Source organism: Ahaetulla prasina, chromosome 6, assembly GCF_028640845.1.
Source record: "Ahaetulla prasina isolate Xishuangbanna chromosome 6, ASM2864084v1, whole genome shotgun sequence".
Lineage (NCBI taxonomy): Eukaryota > Metazoa > Chordata > Lepidosauria > Squamata > Colubridae > Ahaetulla > Ahaetulla prasina.
The window spans coordinates 22738718-22761470 of NC_080544.1; the positions used below are offsets into that span (position 1 = coordinate 22738718).

At 42.8% G+C, this 22753-nt stretch overlaps 1 protein-coding gene across 1 annotated transcript in view; it reads right to left on the reverse strand.

The window, feature by feature from the left end:
- Positions 1–22753, reverse strand: part of CDH23 (cadherin related 23) — a 719962-nt gene that overhangs the window by 645595 nt on the left and 51614 nt on the right. The window lies entirely within an intron of this gene.

Below are 22753 nucleotides of genomic sequence, written 5' to 3' on the forward strand. Positions count from 1 at the left end.
AATTTTTTGGTAATCTTTTTACTTTCTCGTCTTTCTCATAATATTCCCTAAGCAAGTTTCACTTACTTTTGTAAAAAACAAAAAAATACATATTTACAGGCTCCCAGATGATACTTTTCAAATCTTTTTCAGAAACTAACTATTATTCATGCAGGTTGGACCCTTCAAGGGAGCGCTAGAGCAAATAGCAAGAATTACTTTATTGTGTTTTTTTTTTGTCTTAAAAAGTTTTATTTTGACATTCTTATCCAATAACATATCCAATAACATATTTAATGTACCCTCATATGCAATTAATCGGGTTTGCCCGGTCACCACCCCCTTCCTTTTCCTTTTACTCTCCTTCTTTACCTTCTTCTACTTTCCATAACCATCCTCCCCCTCTCTTATCTACATCCTCTCCTCTTTCCTCCCTACTCCTTTCTTCTCCCTCTTCCCCTCTTCCTTCCTTCCTTTCCTCCTCCTCCTCTTCTCTTTCCTCCTTCTCTCTTCTACTCCTTCTTTCCTTCATTCTAAAGTAGTAACCAGGCAGGTCCGATCTTACATTAATTATACATCTTCAATCATCTTTGTACATTAACTATCAATCCATTTTCTACCCCTCCCTCCCTTCCCTTCCTCCCCCACCCCCAGGACTTCCGAGAACCGAGTACAGGGTATAAAACTAACAACAAAATTAAAATCTAGCACAAATCATAATCCATAGTCATTCCTTAAAACCTCCACTCCTTCCAAAGACAAAGAAGATACTTTTCTTCCACTCCATTATATATCAGACCATTCCACTCCTAGAATTCTCAAAGTTTCCGATTGAGTTAGTGTTTATTCTTGAATAAAGTACGTAGTTTTAATATCCAACCTTCATCAATCAATATCAAAACAACGTTCCATCTTCCAATATTCACCAAGGTTTCTTCTAAAATGTCTTTCTTCCTTAGCAGTCTCTCAAAAATAGTTCATATTTCCAACTTAGTTTCTTTAATTTTTCTGTCCAACCTTCAGGGGTAAGCAATAGTCCATCTTTTCACATCTTTAACATTTATATATACAACAAATAATATTACAAATATCCAAAGTGTCAATTGTAATAATTAAAATCTTCACTTTACCTTACTTATGTCAAATAACATTGTTAAAATTACACCTATAACATCCAAAATATATCTATTATAACAATTACATTCTAATTAACATTACATCCATCTCTTAAATATAATATTTAATCCAAGTTCCTAAATTTTACTATCTATCCTCCAAAATTAAACAATATTCCATCTTCCTATTCCTTTATACCTTTAATATATCATATAGTACCCCTAAAATTACACATTTATATCCACAATAAATCATTTACAAAAATTAACCATAATCATATATAATAAAATTAAACATTCTCCTCCTTCTTCTATCTTACACATTTTCACCATCTATTCACCATTCAACTTAACATCTGTTAACAAAGAATTCCCAATCTTTAATACATTAGTATAAAAATCTCGTGCTTTACAAATTGTATTGAGAAAATACTTTCTTCCTTTATAATTCAGTGTTAAACCTGCTGGAACCTCCCATCTAAAATATATCTGATGTTTCTTAAGCTCATCCACCAGAAAGGCAAATTCTTTTCTCTTTCTTAACATTTTAGGAGGAATTTCCTTCATCATTATTATATCTTGTCCTAATATTTGAAATTTATTTTTATAAAATGCTCGCAAAATTCCATACCTAATCCTCTTATTTGTAAAATAAATAACCACATCTCTCGGTAAACACTTCTGCCTTGCCCACCAGGAATTAACACGATAAATTTTTTCAATATTAACTTCAAAATCTTCTGGTTCCATTCCCTCTATCTGGGCAAAGGCCTGAATAAAAATCTCTTTCAAATTTTCCTCTTTAGATTCTCTTAAACCCCTTACCCTTATAGCATATTCCATTAATTTATATTGTAATATAACCCTTTCTTCCTCTGCCTTATCAGCCTTAACCTGAATATCATCTATTTTATTTTCTAAATTCAAATTAATTTGAACTTCATCTATTTTCCTTTGCAAATCTAAATTAATTTGGTTAAATTCATTCAGTCTTTCTTCTGTCTGTGTACTAGATAACAATAATGGAGTAATTGATTCCTTTAATTTTTTCATCTCCTTACTCTGCTCTTCCACCAAATCTTTAAAATCCAGTATTTCTTTCTCCATTTCATTAAATTTTTGATCTATTTCTGAAAGATGAGCCTCCATAAGCTCCTGTAAAAAATTCCTTAGACTTTCTTTAATATCCTCTCTCAATTTCCGTACCTGAAGTGAAGATATTTCCAATAATTTAGAAGTGGTTAAATCTCTTTGCTTAAAAGCCATTTTTAAACTAAGTAATATCAAGAAAAAAAAAAGGGGGGAGGGAATAAAAAAAAAAAAAAACCCCAATAAATTTTTCTTCTTAAACACTGTAAAAAAAAGATAATAAAAAAGAAATAGATTTTTTTTTTAAAAAAGAATTCCATTTAGAAAAAAAAAAAATCTTGTTATTTTCTTCTTAGAGGTTCCACACCAGCAATTGTAATCAGCATTTCCTTAGCTTTCACTTTCAAAACACAAAACGCCATCTTTCTTCTCCACTCTTCAAATAACTTCTCTGTCAGGGAGTTAAAATCATCTTACAAGCAAATGCCAGCCCTCCTGCTTTCGATTCTTCCGTGTTGACAATTTATCATTAATCCTCTTCAGTCACGGAGATGGACGCTGCGTTTTGCTCTGCTTTTGCAGAGGCGTTCTGGACTCTGGAGCTTTTTTTGAACTATCGAAGGAGCGTTCCCATCAAACCACCAGAAATCATTCTGGGGCTTTTCTTGGGGGCTCAAACTTCAGTTCAAATGCTCATCTCCCCCTCTTTGCCCGAGGGCAGAGATTTACGAGCTGTTGACAGAAGATTAGCACTGTCTAAACAGCTCTCACAGAATCACAAAGAACGGGCGGACTGTAATCGCCGCCATTAACACAGCGGAGCCAAACCGGACTTTAACTTTATTGTTAACTGCAGATAAATGTTATTAACTCACTTTTATGCTTTCCAGGCCCAATAAAATTTAGAAATACATTAGGTAAAGGGGCTCTGACTGCCCCACAGAAGGATGACTCTCTGAAAATTAAAAAAAATCAGATCGCATAGGATAAAAGAAGCTGGCGAAAGAAAAAATGTGCTCAAACACTGAGCAGATCCAACCAAGGAATGCAGAGGAACCCTACCACCTGTTCTGTTTCCCTCCCCCCAATACTCCCAGCAAAGAGTCAGTCAGAGGCCTTCTTTTCTCCTTTTATTTACATAGATACATGTCCTGGCCACGTCTACCCACGGGCCTGCCAAGTTTCTGGAGATAACGAGGAAATTATAAATAAGGCCAGAATTACTCACGAATATATTCTTCCCTCCATTGAGACAGTTAGCCGGCGCCAATTCATTGCTTTGTCCAAGACAAAAAACCAGGAAGTCCCGCCTCCTATTTATAGTCTCTGCAGATGTCACTGCATGACAATTATGACTTGGCTTTCCCCCAACACTCCTTCTGCTGCACACGCCGATCACGCCTGCGCAGCCTTGCATCACTCCAAAACTGTTCTTGGGGCGTTGCCAAATCAGAAGAAGGCTCCAGGGAATCAGGTCTTGCCGGCCCCTCCTCCTCCCTTTGAGTGGGTGCCAGGGAGGGAAAGGGCTCAAGAGAAGCAGGGCTTGCCAGGTCTTCTCCCTCACTTTCTGAATCATCCGAGTCCAGGAGTCCGGGTCCAGGAACCTGGGTCACAACACCACCCCATCCCTACCTTCACCAAATCCAATGCACCTTTAAGGCATTGCCCACCAGTTGCTTGTACAGGTGGCCCTTGTAAAATGCTTGTACAGGTGGCCCTCAATTTACGCCCACAACTGAGCCCCTAATTTCCATTGCTAAGCAAGATAGCTGTTAAGTGAGCTTTGTCCTGTTTTATGACCTTTCTTGCCACAGTTTTTTTTTATTAATTTGAATTTATATCCCACCCTTCTCCGAAGACTCAGGGTGGCTTACATTGTGTAAGGCAATAGTCTCATCCATTTGTATATTAAATACAAAGACAACTTGTATTGCCCCCCCCAACAATCTGGGTCCTCATTTTACCTACCTTATAAAGGATGGAAGGCTGAGTCAACCTTGGGCCTGGTGGGACTCGAGCCTGCAGTAACTGTAATTGCAGGCAGCTGTGTGTTAATAACAGACTGCATTAGCCTGTTGAGCCATTTCCCAGCCCAAGTTGTTAAATGAATCACTGGAGTTACTAAATTAGTAATGCAATTGTTGAGTGAATCTGGCTTCCCCATTGACTTTGCTTGTCAGAAGGTCGAAAAAGGGAATCACGCGACCCCAGGATACCACAACCGTCACAAACACATGCCAGTTGCCAAGTGTCTGAATTTTGATCATGTGACCTTGGGGATGCTGCAATGGTCGTAAATGTGAAAAACGGTCGTGTCACCTTTTTTCAATGTAAATATGGTCAGTTTTCGGTTATAAATATGAACGATCACTAAATTAATGGTTGTAAATTGAGGACTACTTGTAATTTGCACCAATCTAAGGCTTTATGTCTATAGAGATTCTCAGTCACCAAGATCACGGTTCTCCAAAAGGTGCTTTTTCAAAAGGCAAGTGGACTTTGTTTTTCCTTGGAAGACATTTTGCTTCTCATCCAAGAAGCAAGAATGAATGCTGAGGAATGGAGGAATCCTCCCCCTTTTTAGTCCCTTTACTCAAAATTAGTAGACCAGCGAAATGCTGTGGACATAGTATACTTAGATTTCAGTAAGGCATTTGACAAAGTAGATCACAATCTACTTCTTGGTAAACTAGAACAGGGGTCTCCAACCTTGATCCCTTTAAGACTTGTGGACTTCAACTCCCAGAGTCCCTCAGCCAGCAAAGCTGGCTGAGGAACTCTGGGAGTTGAAGTCCACAAGTCTTAAAGGGACCAAGGTTGGAGACCTCTGAACTAGAAAAATGTGGAATAGACAACATCACCACCAGATCAGGGGTGAAATTCAAAATTTTTCCCTACCAGTTCTGTGGGTGTGGTTTGATAGGTGTGGCAGGGGAAAGATACTGCAAAATCTCCATTTCCTCCCCACTCCTGGGGGAAGGATATTGCAAAATCTCCACTCCCACCCTACTCCAGGGGAAGGATACTGCAAAATCTCCATTTCCTCCCCACTCCTGGGGGAAGGATATTGCAAAATCTCCACTCCCACCCTACTCCAGGGGAAGGATACTGCAAAATCTCCATTCCCTCCCCACTCCTGGGGCCAGCCAGAGGTGGTATTTGCCAGTTCTCTGAACTACGCAAAATTTCCGCTACCGTTTCTCCAGAACCTGCTGAATTTCAACCCTGCACCAGATGGATTTGTAGCTGGCTGACAAACCGTACTCAATGAATAGTCCTTAACGGTACTACAACCACACGGAGAGAAATAAGCAGTGGGGTACCACAAGGCTCTGTCTTAGACCCAGTACTCTTCAATGTCTTCATTAATGACTTAGATGAGGAAATAGAAGGGGAACTCATCAAATTTTCAGATGATACTAAAATGGCAGGAATAGCCAACACCCCAGAAGACAAGCTCAGGATCCAAAAAGATCTTGAGAAACTTGAACAATGGGCCTTATCCAACAAAATGAACTTCAATGTGGACAAAAGCAAAGTTTTACATTTACGCAGGAAAAATAAAAGGTATAAGTACAGATTAGGCGAGACCTGGCTCAAAAACAGTAACTGTGAGAGGGACCTTGGCGTCCTAGTGGATGATCACTTGAATATGAGCCAGCAGTGTGTAGCAGCAACCCATAAAGTGAATACAATCCTAGGTTGTATAAACAGAGGCATAGAATCAAGATCATGTGAAGTATTAGTGCCGCTTTACAAAACCCTAGTAAAACCACACCTGGAATACTGCAATCAATTTTGGTCACCATATTACAAAAAAGATGTTGAGACTTCTGGAAAAAGTACAAAGAAGAGATGACCAAAGGCCTGGAGACTAAACTATATAAAGAAGGGCTGCAGGTTTTTGGTTTGGCTAGTCTAAAGAAAATAGGAATTAGGGGTGACATGATAGCAGTATTCCAGAATTTGAGGGACTGCCACAAAGAAGAGGGGGTCAAATTATTCTCCAAAGCACCTGAAGGCAGGACAAGAAACAATGGTTGGAAACTAATCAAGGAGAGAAGCAACCTGGAACTAAGGAGAAAATTTCCTGACAGTGAGGACAATTAACCAGTGGAACAGCTTGCCTTCAGAAATCATGGGTGCTCCATCACTGGAGGCTTTTAAGATGAGACTAGATAGTCACTTGTCTGAAATGGTATAGGTCAGTGATGGCTAACCTTTTTGCCATCGCGTGCCGAAAGTGGGGAGAGTGTGAGGAGGTCGTGCACGCACATGCCCAACCCATAATTCTATGCACCCTGCCCCCCACATGCGACCCCCATGCGCAACCCCTGCTTTTGGCACGCAATGGCACGGTGGGCCCAGTAGGCCCATTTTTCGCCCTCCCCAGACTCTAGAGCAGCGGTTCTCAACCTGTGGGTCGGGACCCCGTTGGGGGTCAAATGATGATTTGCCAGGGGTCGCCTAAGACCATCGGAAATATGAGAAGTATACTTGCGAGTCGAAGAATCGCGCTCCAATGGTTGACTCCACAAGCCAGCTGCAGGCTCTTCAAATCGCTAGCCGAATTCGGCTTCAGGCGCAATGAATTAAAAAAGAGAGAAATCTTTGCTCTGATGTCTCCCTCTCAAGCCAGCTGCAATCACTCCCAATCACTAGCCTAATCTGGCTTCAGGAACGATAAACTTAATAGGGGAGGAGTCTCCACTTTAATGCCTCTGTCCTCAAGGCAATCGCAAGCAGTTCAGATCGCTAGCCAATACGGCTTCAGGCACGATAAATTCAAAACGAAAATAATTTTATGGTTGGGGTCACCACATCGTGGGGAATTGTATTAAAGGGGTCGCCACATCGTGGGGAATTGTATTAAAGGGGTCGCAGCACTATAATGGTTGAGAACCACTGCTCTAGAGGCTTTCTTGGAGCCTGGGGAGGGCGAAAACGGCCTTCCCCATCCCCCCGGAGGCTCTCCGGAGGCCAGAAACGGCCCGTTTGCCAACTATTCTATCCTAGTCCTAGTCCTAGTCCTAGTCCTAGTCCTAGTCCTATTCTATTCTGAACCACATAATGCTGGCCCTATATTTCCTGGTGCATAATACACACAAACACACAGAGCTGCAACACATTAGAAGAGCAAAGCACACAGGCTTTGATTAGACATACACATTTCCACCTATAGAGAAACAACAGATTAATATCTGAAGAAGAAAACCCTATGTCCTTTTTCAGTTAAAAGAATTGGAAAGAATTCAAGCCACGGTCTGCATGCCTACCCAACCTCATTTATATACTAGTTCTGTTTTTAAATTTTACCAGCCAGCCTGAGTACTTGACAGAACAGAAAGATGAAGGATAAATCAAATACTTTAGAGAGATATATGCCATCAGAATTTGATACCGGAAGGGAGAAACCTTACTTCTTTCTCAGCAATCCTCCCACATTTTATGTTTAAATGTTTAAGTTGTTTTAACTTGTTTATTATTATTTTTTCTTAAGTCTATGATCTCCCCTAGAGTTGCGCATGTGAGATAGGCAGCTTTATAAATTGAATAAATAAGAAAACAATGATTGCTGCTGATTCAACTCTAATCCTGATATCCAGCCAAGGGTGAGCAAGACTCTGAATAATAATATTCCATCATGCATTCAGTCCAAGCTGAATGTGAATGCTGTCTATTTGATGGAAATGTGATTGTACATTATTTTATTTTTTTAACGTAATATATTGTAAATTGCACAACTAGAAATATTGATAAAAACATATACAAATTTTTTTTAAAAAAATTCTTCCGCAAAATCCAAATAAGAAGCTTGTGATTTGTATGCTTCTTGGTACATGGTTTGCCTTGGGAAATTACACTTGTCCCAAGACTCATGTATTACAGTATTAAATGTAATTAGGTATTAAGTATTAAATGTAATTAGGAGAGTTTTGTTTTCCCAAAAGCTGTATTTACACTGCAATTGTATGTTGGCTGTGTTTGTCATGGATTCATATTTTTATGCATACATCTATTTTCTATACATCATAAAACAATAATTTTACAGTCATAATGGTAGCAGCACTAAGGAGGTCCTGGCTGACGCTATCCAAAGCTGAGGAGGGCTGAAGAAGAAGCATTAGGGACAGTGAAAGGGGCAAGGAAAAGTCAACAAACAGAAATGGATGAAATGCATAGAAACTCAGGAATGTGGCCGTGGATATGGATGGTAAAAGCAAACAAGTAGATTATATAACTAACTAACTAACAGAATTTTATTACAGTCATAGACCAGAACAAATAAAAACACCCAATAAATATGCAATTAAAAATTCTAGAATAAAATAATAAATAACAGATAAAATGTTAAGTTCGGGAAGTAACGAGGCTGGAGACCAGGGTAGTGACAACAGCTCTTTAATATAGGGTGAACCCAGCAACAGGCTGGGGTAAAAACCTCTCCTTTTATACAGTTCTGTTGGAGGCTTCGACCAATCAGCAACGTGCTGATTTCCCGCTCAAATATTTAAAGGTACAAACATGAATACATAACACTCCTCCCCTCCCAGAAAACACTTTGCCTCTATTTACATTTTATTTACATATCCTTATTCGACGTAGTCACGCAAATAACCTGGGCGTCTCCTAGTTCTTTCAGACCTGCGCGGTTCAGTTCTGGGTGGTGTTTTGAGCTGGTCGGAGGGGCTGTTTTCTCCTCCCAGCTCTTTCTCTGGGCCAACGGGCCCCGGATTATTGGCAGACTCTTTTTCTTGGCCATCCGGCCTTGGATTATTTTTGTCATTTTCCCTGCTGTTTCCCTCGGGAACCTGATGGCGTCGCTGGAACTCTGGGACCTCAGCTAAGTCTTGCGCCTCCCCCGGGTCATTGTCAGCTGTGAATTCAAATGGGTATTGGTCATGATCTGTTTCCTTTGGTTCGGTTTGATCAGTTATTCGTTTCCTTATCTGATCTATGTGGCGCCTCCACACTCTGTTGTCTTGGAGTTCTACCAAATACGATTTTGGGCCGGTTGTCTTTATGATTTGTCCTGCTAGCCAACTAGGGCCGTCCCCATAGTTTCGGGCCCACACCCGGTCGCCTATGCCCATTTCTCTTGTTTTTTCTAGTTCCCCCTTGTAACCCTCTGGTGTGTAATGGGGATTCAAGCGGTCAAGTGGGCACGGAGTTTCCGTCCCATCAACAATTCGGCTGGGCTTCTGCCTGTAGCCGTGCTTGGGGTTCTGTGCTGAACGGCCAGAAAGAAATCTATCTTTGTTTGCCAGTCACCTGGCTTGAGCCTGGACAATGCCTCCTTAGCGCTCCGGACGGAACGCTCTGCAAGGCCATTCGGCGCGGGGTGGAAAGGCGCAGAGAGGGCATGTCGGATGCCTCCTCTGCCAGGTATTCTTCAAACTGGGCTGCCGTGAATTGCGGCCCATTGTCGGACACCAGAGTGTCCGGCAACCCGTGAGTTGCGAATAGGTGGCGCAGGGCTGCGATTACTGCTTCGGCCGTAGTGGATTTCATGAGTATGATCTCCAACCATTTAGAGAATGCATCAACAACCACTAGGAACGTTTGGCCGTGGAAAGGGCCAGCAAAATCAATGTGGATTCTTGACCAGGGCCCTTGGGGCTTTTCCCATTCCCTGACTGGGGCCGTTGGGGGTAGAGGTCTGGACTCTTGGCAAGCCTGGCATTTCCCTACCCTCTCAGCAATCTCTGCGTCCATGAGTGGCCACCACACATAGCTTCTAGCTAACCCCTTCATCCTTACGATCCCTGGGTGACCCTCGTGGAGGAGGTCCAATACCTTTCCCCTTAATTTATCAGGAATTATTACACGATCACCCCATAACAGGCACCCCCCTTGAGCCGAGAGCTCATCGCGTTTTTTAACAAATTCTCTGAACCGTTCGCCCGGCGCAGCGGGCCACCCTCTCTGTATCCAACCGAGTACAGTTCTTAACACAATGTCCCGGTATGATGCCCGAGCCACTTCCTTAGATGTGACTGGGCCAGAGTCCAAAGAGTCAATAAGTAGGACAGGCGTTCCCGGAGTGGGGTCTTCGATTGCCCCTGGTAGTGGGCATCGGCTTAAGCGTCTGCATGCCCCACTTCTTTTCCTGGTCGATGCTGCAGCTTATGCGAATAAGCGGCTAAGAATATAGTCCATCGGGTCAGGCGTGGCGAAAGTGCCACAGGCGTTGGGCGGTCGCCAGCCAGTATCCTAGTAGCGGTCTGTGGTCAGTCACGATTTCAAAATCCGCCCAAAGACATATTCGTGGAATTTTTAACCCCTGACACAATGGCTAGTGCTTCTTTATCTAGCTGGCTGTAGTTTCTCTCTGGGAGGACATCGTTCTAGAGTAAAAGCTATAGGGGCTTCTGTGCCGTTTGGAAGTCGATGGCTGAGTACAGCCCCACCCCATAAGGGAGGCATCGCAAACCAGCACTAGGGGTAATGAGTTGTGATATTGGATGAGCAGGCTATCACTTGAGAGCAGGTTCTTTACTGCTTCAAAAGCCCTATTTTCCGACTTTCCCCAAGACCAAACAGTATTTTTCCTAAGAGCCTATGCAGCGGTTCCATAGCAGTTGCTTTGTTCTTTAAAAGACCGCGTAAAATTCACCAATCCAGGAATGCCTGCAGCTGTGCTTTGTTTTTGGGCGCTGGAGCCTTCCTAATTGCCTTAACCTTGCTCTCAGTAGGGTGAATTCCTTTCTTGTCTATCCGTAGCCCAAGAAATCGACGGATTCGACCCCTATCTGGCATTTGTTTGCCTTGACTTTTAATCCGGCTGTCCGGAAAATGCCCAAAACCTTTCTTAACGCTCCCCAATTCCTCCATGTTTTCCCTGAAATTAGGACATCATCAAGTAGGAACTACCCTGGGAGCCCCTGCAGTAGTCGCTCCATCAGGTTTTGGAACAGCCCTGGTGCCACACTAACCCCAAATTGCAATCGGTGCACTTGAAGGCCCCCTGTGCGTTACAATCGTTTGGGCTTGGCTGTGCGGGCGTCTACGGGCAGTTGTTGGTAGGCTTGGGCCAAGTCTAACTTTGCAAAGACTTGCCCTTGCCCCAAAGAGTGCAATAAGTGTTGCACCACGGAACCGGTAAGCGCTTTTCTGTAAGGCTTTGTTAAGCGTCGCCTTGTAGTCAGCGCAAATTCTAATTGACCCGTCCGCTTTATTGGGGTGACGATTGGCGTCTCCCACTTTGCGTGATCGACTGGCACCAAAATCCCTGATTAATGAGCTTATCTAGCTCCTTATCGATTTTTGGTTTTAGGGCAAAGGACTCTCCTCGCCTTAAGCCTAATGGGGCTACCTGGGGTCTAAGTTGAAGGAAATAGGGGTCCCTTGTACTTGCCCAGGCAGTCCTTGAAGACATCTTGAACTCGTTAAAGAGAATGTCTTTCAGGTTACAGTCACTTCTGTAGATGCCAGTCACTCCCATGCCCAGGGCACGAAACCAGTCTAGTCCCAACAGACTGGGCAGGGTCCTTCGGCGATCGTGATGGGCAGGGTCTTCTTGTGTGGACCGTACTCGACTCGGACGGAGGTGGTCCCTCGAACAGGGATGCGATTCCCTTGGTAGTCGTGGACTCGTAGCCGTTGTGCTTGCAGGTGGCGCTTCGCGACGGACGGCAGCGACTTCGCCAAAGTGTCCCAGGACATGATGGTGATCGCTGACCCCGTGTCTACTTCGAGCCGGCACCGTACTCCCTCTATTTTTGGTTTGGTGAAGATCTTCTTCTCCACTCGGGTCGAGGCGCGGCCTATGACCACAGTTGTTTGGTTGGAATCCGCGCCTTTTTTGTTTGAGCCAATCGCGGGTCGCCTTGCCGATTCCGCGCTCTGATTGGCCGATTTGAATTTTCGGCGGGAAGGTTGGACCGCTCGACAAACTTGAGCTAGGTGCCCTTTCTTCCCACCGCACCGCAGGTCGCGTCCTTAAACTTGCAGCGTTGCCGCTGGTGTTGACCACCGCAGCTTCCGCATTCATCTCTGTCCCCTTTGTCGCGTTTCTCGGTTCGGCAGACCCCTTCCTCATCTTCACCGTCGGATTCGGTCTGAACCTCCTCCTGGTGCACCGGGGTTGCCTTCGCGCTCGCCTTTGGTGGGACAGGCTTCTGCAGTGTCTCCGCCGCTTGGGTGGACATTTCATGTGCTCTGGCTTCGTCCAGAGCGGTGGCCAGCGTTAGGTTGCTCTTTGCTAGCAGCCGTCACCACAAACGGATGTCTTTGACGCCTCGGATGAGTTGCTCGAGGAGCACCTCGTCTAGGTCGCGGTATCCGCAGTCCTTGGACGCTTTTCTTAGGGCGGCCATGTAGTCACCGATGGTTTCGCCCTCCATCTGCCTTCGCTCTCCGAATTCAAACCGCCACACGTATTTGGACGGCGTTGGAGCGAAGTGGTTTTTTAGTAAAGTCTGTAGAGTTGGCCATGACACCGACTGCAACGCCGTTGGCTCTGCCAGGGCTTCCGCGATATCAATGACCTCCGGACCACAGTGGCTTAAGAAATAAGCCCTTTTTCGGTTATCTGGAACTCCTTGCAGTTCGTTGGCTTCTAGAAAGCTTTCGAAACGGGTCATATACGTTCCCCATTTCTCCTTAGCCGGGTCAAACGGTGCGGGCGGAGTGTAACTGGCCATCTCCGCTTTTCTGCCCTGAGTTTGCTGGGTTCGGGTCTATCGTGCTTCAGCTCGGTTCTGGTTCTCCTTAGCCTCGAGATCCCACCTTCGTCGCCAATGTTAAGTTCGGGAAGTAACGAGGCTGGAGACCAGGGTAGTGACAACAGCTCTTTAATATAGGGTGAACCCAGCAACAGGCTGGGGTAAAAACCTCTCCTTTTATACAGTTCTGTTGGAGGCTTCGACCAATCAGCAACGTGCTGATTTCCCGCTCAAATATTTAAAGGTACAAACATGAATACATAACATAAAATATATGATAAAATCCAGTCTGTCAATTATACATGGTCTAACTATCCTAAGAATCACAATCCATAAACTGTGTGGTTAGTTAGAACAAATCAATCCATAATTCTCACTTGAGACACGAACACCTAAGCTAAATTATCCTCCCAACATGCCCATTACAAGAAGACAAAGCTCTTTTGAGAAGTCTTTATTTCAAGGAAAGTTGAAAGGAAAGATAAACCAAGAGAATCAGAAAGTTGAATGGACTCAGCAATGGATGCACTGTTGTAAAACATGAAGGTTCACGCTGAGGATAAAACATCACATGGTCACTAGGTGTTGATACCAACCTCCTAGAATATAATCAATTGAATGACAACAATTTGGATAACCCGGATAAGAAGATACCCAAGTCTTTTGAGTATTGTCCCAGCAGCAATACCTAATGGTAGCTTATAAAGCAATTTCACCTAGGCTCATAGTAATCGTTCCCAAATTTTACAGAGAAGATAAAAAGTTGCTGCAGAAACGAAATTTCAAGGGAAGTACATTTCCCATCATCATGCTTTCCATATTAAACCATGCAGAAAAAGGCAGGAAAGACTGAGAACAGGAAAAGACTGTGAACAGCACAGCAATTCTGCATACTGAAAGACTGAGTGGAGAAAAGTAACCTTCCTGATGTTAAAACCCGTGGTAAATACAGGCTTGAACAAGGGAATCTGCATGCATGTATTACTTTAATATATATATATATATATATACACACACACTCAAACAGTTTACTCTTCACACTGCAGTAGGTTGTGCGTGTCAGTCATTACTTCTGGGTGAAATAACTGACGAGGGGGTCAGTCCACCTGAAAATTGCTCTCTAAAGACTAACTGAAACAGATGGGCATTGATGGTGTTTTGAAGGAAATTAATCAGCTTGGACTAGCAGCAATGCCAGAAGCTCCATAGGTCCAATCTAGCCTAATGAATTCCAAGCTCTCTGTCTTAATAGCTCCTGACAAGACTAATTTACTCATGTAAGTGATTAGAGGGGGAATTATCTCTTTAATTGTTGCTTAACACTCCTCCAGGTATCACATGGAAAAGGGGAGGAAGACAGTTGCAGTCAATCGAGGTAAAAAGAAGGATAGGAGATTTACGAGAGACAGAACAGAGAATGGGAAGGAAGAAAATAGATTTATTAATGTGCCTCAGTTATAGGAGTTAAATATAAAAAGCAAGCATAGCTGGGTTGATCATGAGGGGAAAAATCCGAAGTGTGTGTCAATGCCTCTATTAAATATGCAAAGGTTTGCAAATGTTGAAAGCTCATAAAGCCAAATAAAACAAATGCAGTTTGTTCTAAGGAATCACTTCTCACATCACTAGGCTGTTCTTTTGCACCATTTTTAGTTTGAAAAATAACTATTTGTACCAAGAAGTATGACATTTTCGCACATCTTTTTATAACGAACACATGGCTGGGAGCAAATACAACAAATTCAGGATAGATAAACAGACAGACACTGACTGACTGACTGATTGACTGACTGACTATAGATAAAAACAGAGACGGAAAGGACCTTGGAGGTCTTCTAGTCCAACCCCCTGCTCAAGCAAGAGATCCTATACTATTCCAGACCAATAGCTGTCCAGTCTCTTCTTAAAAACCTCCAGTGATGGAGCACCCACGATTTCTGAAGGCAAGCTGTTCCATTGGTTAACTGTCCTCATTGTTAGGAAGTTTCTCCTTAATTCCAGATTGCTTCTCTCTTTGATTAGTTTCCAACCATTGTTTCTTGTCCTGCCCTCTGCTGCTTTGGAGAATAATTTGACCCCCTCTTCTTTTTGACAACTCCTCAAATACTGGAATACTGTACTGCTATCATGTCACACCTAGTCCTTCTTTCCATTAGATTAAAGGTAAAGGTAAAGGTTCCCCTCGCACATACGTGCTAGTTGTTCCCAACTCTAGGGGGCGATGCCCATCTCCGTTTCGAAGAGTCAGCGCTGTCTGAAGATGTGTCCATGGTCATGTGGCCAACATGACTAAATGCCAAAGGCGCACAGAACGCTGTTGCCTTCCCACCAAAGGTGGTCCCTATTTTTTCTACTTGCATTTTTTCGTGCTTTCGAACTGCTAGGTTGGCAGAAGCTGGGACAAGTAACGGGAGCTCACCCCATTACGCGGCACTAGGGATTCGAACCGCTGAACTGCCAACCTTTCAATCGACAAGGTCAGCGTCTTAGCCACTGAGCCACCGCGTGGCCATACCCAATTCCTGCAACCGTTCTTCGTATGTTTTAGCCTCCAAGGCCCCTAATAATCTTTGTTGCTTTTCTCTCCATTCTTTCCAAAGTTTCAACATCTTTTTTATAATGGGATCAAAACTGGATGCAGTATTCCAGATGTGGTCTTTCTGAGTAAAGCCCCTTATTTGAATGAAGCATTGCCAGTCCGAAGTCTCAATTCTTCATAGTTTGTTCTTTGAAATGCCTGACAGAAAATATACTGTCTTGTTGGACAAAGCTGGAGTTGAATACTTTTCCCTTTTCTTTGTTGCCTGTTAATATACTGTCTCCTTAACTGAGCAGCTGGTATGCAGATTCATTTCTTTCTATGACTTTGAAAATATCCTTTTTAATATCTAAAGTCCTTTAAATATCTAAAATCTTTTTTTCATTTATTTATTTTGTCACACAGTATATATAAGCATAAGCATGAAATAACTATACAATATATAAGCATATATATAAGTATGAGTATATAATAACTATATTAATTGGATATAACGAAAGGAAACAATAGGACAGGAACGGTAGGCACGCTTGTGCTCTTATGCACGCCCCTTACAGTCCTCTTAGGAATGGGGTGAGGTCAAAGTTTTTTGCATCTTTCATCAACTTTAGCCTAACATTCTCTCTTCAATTGTATCAATTGTATGTTTCTCTATCTTTTTTATTTATTTTTGAACTATTAAATTTTTTTATTCAACTACTGTTCTGCAAAGCCTTTGATTCAGTGGTACACGACAAACTACTGTTAAAACTACGCTCTTGCGGAATTTCTGGATCACTGCATAAATGGATAGCTGCATTTGTGGCTCTGATGGCTCAGACTGCTAAGACATTCTGTTATTAACACAGCTGCCTGCAATTACTGCAGGTTCAAGTCCCACCAGGCCCAAGGTTGACTCAGCCTTCCATTCTTTATAAGGTAGGTAAAATGAGGACCCAGATTGTTGGGGGCAATAAGTTGACTTTGTATATAATATACAAAATGGATGAAGACTATTGCTTAACATAGTGTAACCCGCCCTGAGTCTTCAGAGAAGGGCGGGATATAAATGCAAACAAAAAAAAAAATTCCTGTCAAACAGGCAACGTAGTCAAAATAAGGCGTGCCCTATCAAACCCTGCACCAGGTAACAGTGGTGTCCCCCCCAAGGCAGTGTTCTAGGACCCACTCTCTTTCTAATTTATATAAATCACCTTTGCGATCATATACTTGTTTTCTCATAGATGCTTGACAAACTAAATAAATACATAAAGTCCAACATACAGTCCCTTGAAGAGCAACAAAGATGATTAGGGGACTGGAGGCTAAAACATATGAAGAACGGTTGCAGGAACTGGGTATGTCTAGTTTAACAAAAAGAAGGACTAGGGGAGACATGATAGCTGTGTTCCAATATCTTAGGGGCTGCCACAAAGAAGAGGGAGTCAGGCTGTTCACCAAAGCACCTGAGGGTAGAACAAGAAGCAATGGGTGGAAACTGGTCAAAGAAAGAAGCAACTTAGAACTAAGGAGAAATTTCCTGACAGTTAGAACAATTAATAAGTGGAACGACTTGCCTTCAGAAGTTGTGAATGCTCCAACACTGGAAATTTTTAAGAAAATGTTGGATAACCATCTGACTGAGATGGTATAGGGTTTCCTGCCTGGGCAGGGGGTTGGACTAGAAGGCCTCCAAGATCCCTTCCAACTCTGATGTTATGTTATGTTATGACTGCCATTGTCCCTTATCTAACCCTAATCAACTGCTGACCTATTAGTTCAGAAGATTCCTGTGCATAGGCTTTTAGCAATAAATCAGTTATATTGAACCTTCACATGTGGACATGGTCTTTTGTGCCTGACACTATGTCTCATTGCTTTAAATCCATTTTCAGGTAAATGTTTATGTGCCATGGTTCCAAGGAACACCCCCAACCAAATAAGGCTCTGAGGCTTGAGGTTCCTCAAAGCTCCAATTTATTAGAGACGTCATGTTGGCACAGCTGGGAAAACCCGAAACTGAAAGCTTCCAGGTTTTCCACACCCAGTTGACAGTTCACAGCCCTGCCCCACACCCACAAGTTCATCACATTGTCCAATCAACTCTTCACACTCAGTTGGATACAATCTTCAGGCAGTCTCCATCAGACGCAGGCAAAAGTCCTTGAATACAGAATGTTGTTATGACTAACTTTCTACCGCTCCAACAACAACCCCCTCCCAACTTCCCCAGCTAAAATATGTGGCAGTTAAGAAGCAAAAATAAAATTGCCTTCCAAAACTGACACTATGGAGATTCTCAATCATCCAGGTCATGGTTGTCCCAAAGGTGTTTTTTCAAGAGGCAATGGGCCTTTCTTGTTTTTCTTTGAAAACGTTTCACTTCTCATCCAAGAGGTTTCTTCAGAAGCGAAACACCTTCAAAGAAAAACAAGAAAGCCCAGTTGCCTCTTGAAAAAGCACCTTGGGACATTTTAGGATAGTACTCAATGATTATTAGCTTTACTTTATCTTAAGTGTTGTATCTTAATGAAGGTATCTTTTCTTTTATGTACACTGAGAGCATATGCACCAAGACAAACTCCTTGTGTGTCCAATCACACTTGGCCAATAAAAAAATTCTATTCTATTCTATTCTAAAATCAGGAAATCCAGCATTAGATGGTCACTTTCCCACAACTACCTACTAGTATCACTTCTTCAGCTAAGTCTTTCCTGACCAACTGTATCAAATGTAGCCCATCCTCTTATGTGTTGTTCCACCATCAGTTTTTGCAGACCCTAAGAGCTTAAGTAAAATATATTTTACTTAAGTAATGCTTTGAACTCTGGAGAAAATATGGACCATGTGTATTATAATTCTAATAAGATACAAGGCTTTCTTTAAGGATCTGAGAACTGCTGGAATTTTATAAACCTGTTACTGCTTATCAGATTAACTTTAATCTTTTCATAAAAAGATCTGCCAAGTTTTATTTCAGTTTTAATGAAAATGTAGGAACAAGCAGTGATATGAACTCTCCCTGGTATGAACTCAAGAGAGAAAAGGAGAGAAAAAGAGACAGTATATAGAACAATACAGCAGTGTTCCAATATTTGAGGGGCTGCCACAGAGAGGAGGGGGGTCAAGCTATTTTCCAAAGCGCCCAAAGGCCAGACAAGGAATAATGGATGGAAACTGATCAAGGAGAGATTCAACCTGGAAATAAGGAGAAATTTTCCGACAATGAGAGCAATCAACCAATGGAACAGAAGTTGATTTCGGAAGTTTTGGGAGCTTCATCACTCAAGACTTTCAAGAAGAGACTGGACTGCCATCTGTCAGAAATGGTGTAGGGCAGTGATGGCTAACCTTTTTCTCTTTGTGTGCCAAAAGCGTGCAATGGCACGCATGACAGCATGCACATGAGCTGGCACCCATAAATCAATGTGCACCCACTGCATGCATGCACGACCCTCCCTGAGCATGTGCACACGACCCCCATGCTCCCCCACCCTTGTGCATTAAATTTTTTAGCAACTGGTTCTCTGCCTAGTTGCTGGGTGTCCATGACCATGGTGGGCGTGGCCTACTCAGCCTCCTGAACCATGGTGGGGGTGAGGCATTTCCCCCCTTCCCAGGCTCCAGAGGCTTTCCTTGAGCCTCTGGGAGGATGAAAACAATCTCCCCCAGGCTCCGGAGGCCCTCCGGAGGCCAGAAACAGGCCCATTTCCAGACTTTCAGTACTTCTGGTAGGACCATTTTTCACCCTCCCAGAGCCTCTGTGCAGGCCCTGCACTTTCCTGGCATCCAAAATGGGCCACATAGAGACTCCTGGGAGGGATGGGCGGGGTGAGAGGGGCCAGCCAATCCTGAACTACCAGTTCAGCGAACCAGATGTAAAATTAGCATCCAGTTGGCCTGAACCAGAGACCACTCCCACCCCGTTTGGCCCAAGTAGGCATCCCTGCAGCCTCCTGGGCCCAAAAACGGGCTGTGTGGGGGGCGCCACACCCCCTGCGCATGTGCGCGTGACCCCCACGCACGCATGCACATCTCCTACATGCACCCCTCCCCCTGCACATCCTGAAAATCAGCTGGCCAGCGGGAGGCGCGCACACGCATGCACAGTAGAAGTGAGCTGGCCGACGGTTTGCTTGCCCACCAAGAGGCTCTGCATGCCAGCTGTGGCACACATGCCATAGGTTTGCCATCATGAGTGTAGGGTCTCCTGCTTGGGCGGGGGAATTGGACTAGATGACCTACAAGGTTCTTTTCAACTGTTAATCTGTGTCTGGAAAGGGTTTTACTGCACCACTCTTCTCACATAGCATTATTCAATGTTTCTCAACCTTGGCAAGTTGGCTGTGGAATTCTGGGAACTGAAACCAACACATCTGAATGTTGCCAAGGTTGAGAAATACTGGCCTAGAAGTAGTCCAGGAAAGACCTGCTACTTAAGGACAGCATACAAATCATAAGAAGGCAAGGGAATTAAGACTATTCTAGACAGGGGCCTGGGCAGAAATTTTGGGAACTAAGAAGTAGAAAGGGTAGAGATGGGAGAAATACCTAGATTGAATAGAGAATTTATCTGACAGAGATAAAGATCCAAGAGAGGAATTTGGGAGGCAAGTTAAAAAAAAGGCATTGCAATTAAAGTATTGAAGCGGGCAAGAGACGATGGATAGATGATTTCTCTTTTCTGTAGTTGTTCTGATTTGCTTTTCCGTTTCTCTCTCTTTCTTTCCTTTTTTTTTTTTTTAGTAGGTGACATGACTAGAAGTTAGGTAGGATAGAAAGAAAATGTTTTTTTAGTAAAAGGTGGCAGGTTAGAATAAGTGATAGAAACAAGAGAAGCAGGAAGATTAGTGTATACATCTTTGTATAATAAAATAAAAGTAACAATAAGATCAACCCTGACTGCTCTTTAGAAGGCCAGATCCTAAAGATGAAACTGAAATACTTTGGCCACCTAATGAGAAGGAAAGACTCACTGGAGAAGAGCCTAATGCTGGGAAAGATTGAGGGCAAAAGAAGGGGACGACAGAGAATGAGGTGGCTAGATAGTGTCACTGAAGCAGTAGGCGTCAGCATAAATGGATTCCAGAGGATGGTAGAGGATAGGAAGGCCTGGAGGAACGTTGTCCATGGGGTCTGAATGGGTCGGACATGACTTCGCAACTAACAAAAAAAAAACCAATAAGAGAAAACATTGAATAATTGAATAATGACAGATTGCAATTTATAATTGTGTATCATTATTAGAAATATATAAGTTGATTGAATGTAATAATTATGATTAATTTTACCAGTTTTATTTGTATTAGAATGTATGATACCCAGATCCATACTATTCGCGCATTGCTTTGACATGTTTGTAAAAAATAAAAAAATAAAAAGCTTGGGGAAAAAAAGACTATTCTCCTTTTATAAATACAAGTTACTTGCTTAAACAAAGAGCACAACTTATCGTGTTTAAACTGTTCTGGTGCATATACAATCAATTCAAAGAGTATTACAATCCATCCAAACAACCTGACTGAAGATCAGGCTTAATAGACTGAGAGACTTGAAACAGGCTGAGAAAAGACCCGATCGATTTCTACATTTACTAAAACTGATTACTGACAAAATAAAGAAATAGAAGCTACATCTGTTGATTAAGCTCTGACATAGTTTGGCCAAAGGCACAATTAAAAGCACACCCATCATTCACTCCTCTCAGTCAGGTCATTGATAACAGAGGCAGGATGGATTGGCGGCTTTTATTTCATAATTTTAAGCGTACTGCAGATTTCTTAGCCCATCCTTCTCTTTTGGTATGATTGTTAAAAAGAACATACGGTCCAGAACGTAACAAAGCAAAACAAATAACACAGAATTTTAATCTAGAGTTTTGACTGAAATTGCCACACACCCCCCCAAAAAAATCCTGCCTTTAGACTCCAAAAATCTTTAGATTCCAAAGAGACAATTAGGTAGGGTTAGTGTCAGCTTTGTACTACATTGACACATAGATGATTATACAGGGATTTCATATTTATTTGCAGTCCAAGAATACTTTCAATTGCTAATACTGAGATTCTTCTTTAAAAAGGTGAGTGTCTCAGCCATATACATGCAATCATTTGGACTCAGAAGTAGATTGAAGACTAATAAAAACAAAACACAGAAGTGGCATTCACAATCACACATGGGAGAAGAAAAACCATGTTAGTCAGGGGCGGTATTCACCTATTTTCCCTACCAGTTTGCAAATGTGCATGCACGGATGTGCTTTGCTCTGCACGCATGCGCTTTGCTGGCACATACGCCTTCCGCACTTGTGCCCGGCTTCAAAAACGTGCCTAAATAAAGTGGCATAGAGCTGGGGCATGTCGAGCACAGCTCCAGCTCGACACATGATGCTACAGGGATCTGCGTCTGGCAAGCATGAGAAATGAGTCAGCACACTGGCGGCCGGGATAGAGGGAGATGAGGGCTGAGCGTTAGAAAGAGCTACTTTAGTTCCGGGGTTTAGCAGATTATATGGCAGCTGAGGCTGTCAGACGAGGAGGGAGAGAGCGGCCGGGCGTCCAATCAACGGAACAGTTCAACCATGGGGCGGGGCCTGAGCAGCACGGGATGTTTAAAAGGGGCTGAGAGGCAGAAGCTCTCAGCGTTGACTTTATACAAAGAAACCTCGACTTTTCCTGAGACCCAGTGTGTAGCAGATCAAATAAAAGAAACCCATTCATTATCTGGAAGAAACCCAAGTTGGCTTGTTTATTCTCACGGCGTCTGACACAACTGTGGCTGAGCAAGCCCAGAGGGCGGGTGGGTGAGCCCACTCACGATTTCCGCTACTGGTTCGGGCAAACTAGTCTGAATACCACCTCTGATGTTAGTCTACGGTAGAATTGTGTCAAACTACTGTGTTTCCCCAAAAATAAGACCCTGTCTTATATTTTTTTTGAACCCCAAAATAAGTGCTTGGCCTTATTTTCGGGGAGGTCTTATTCTTTTGGGGCGCATGGAGCAAGATGGAGCTCTTCTTGCCATCTTACCTGATTTCCAGCTCTATCTCTCTAACCCTAATCAGAGGAAATGGTGGGGATATTTAAGCGCATGCGATTAAATATTTTCGGGGAGGTCTTATTTTCAGGGAGGTCATATTTTAGCACATGCGCTTAAAAGCCCAATTTGGCTTATTATCAGGGAATGTCTTATTTTCGGGAAAACAGGGTAATTACTTTTATTAAAAGGCTTAAGCTTTAATTTTGTAGATAGTAAGGGATATAAAACCACTGCCAAATATTGCAATGTTTTTCCCTGTTGTTGTTTTTTTAACTCTGGATAGTTTTGCAGTCAAACTATCAACAACAAAAATGAAAATAGAGCATGAAACAGTAACACAAGGAAC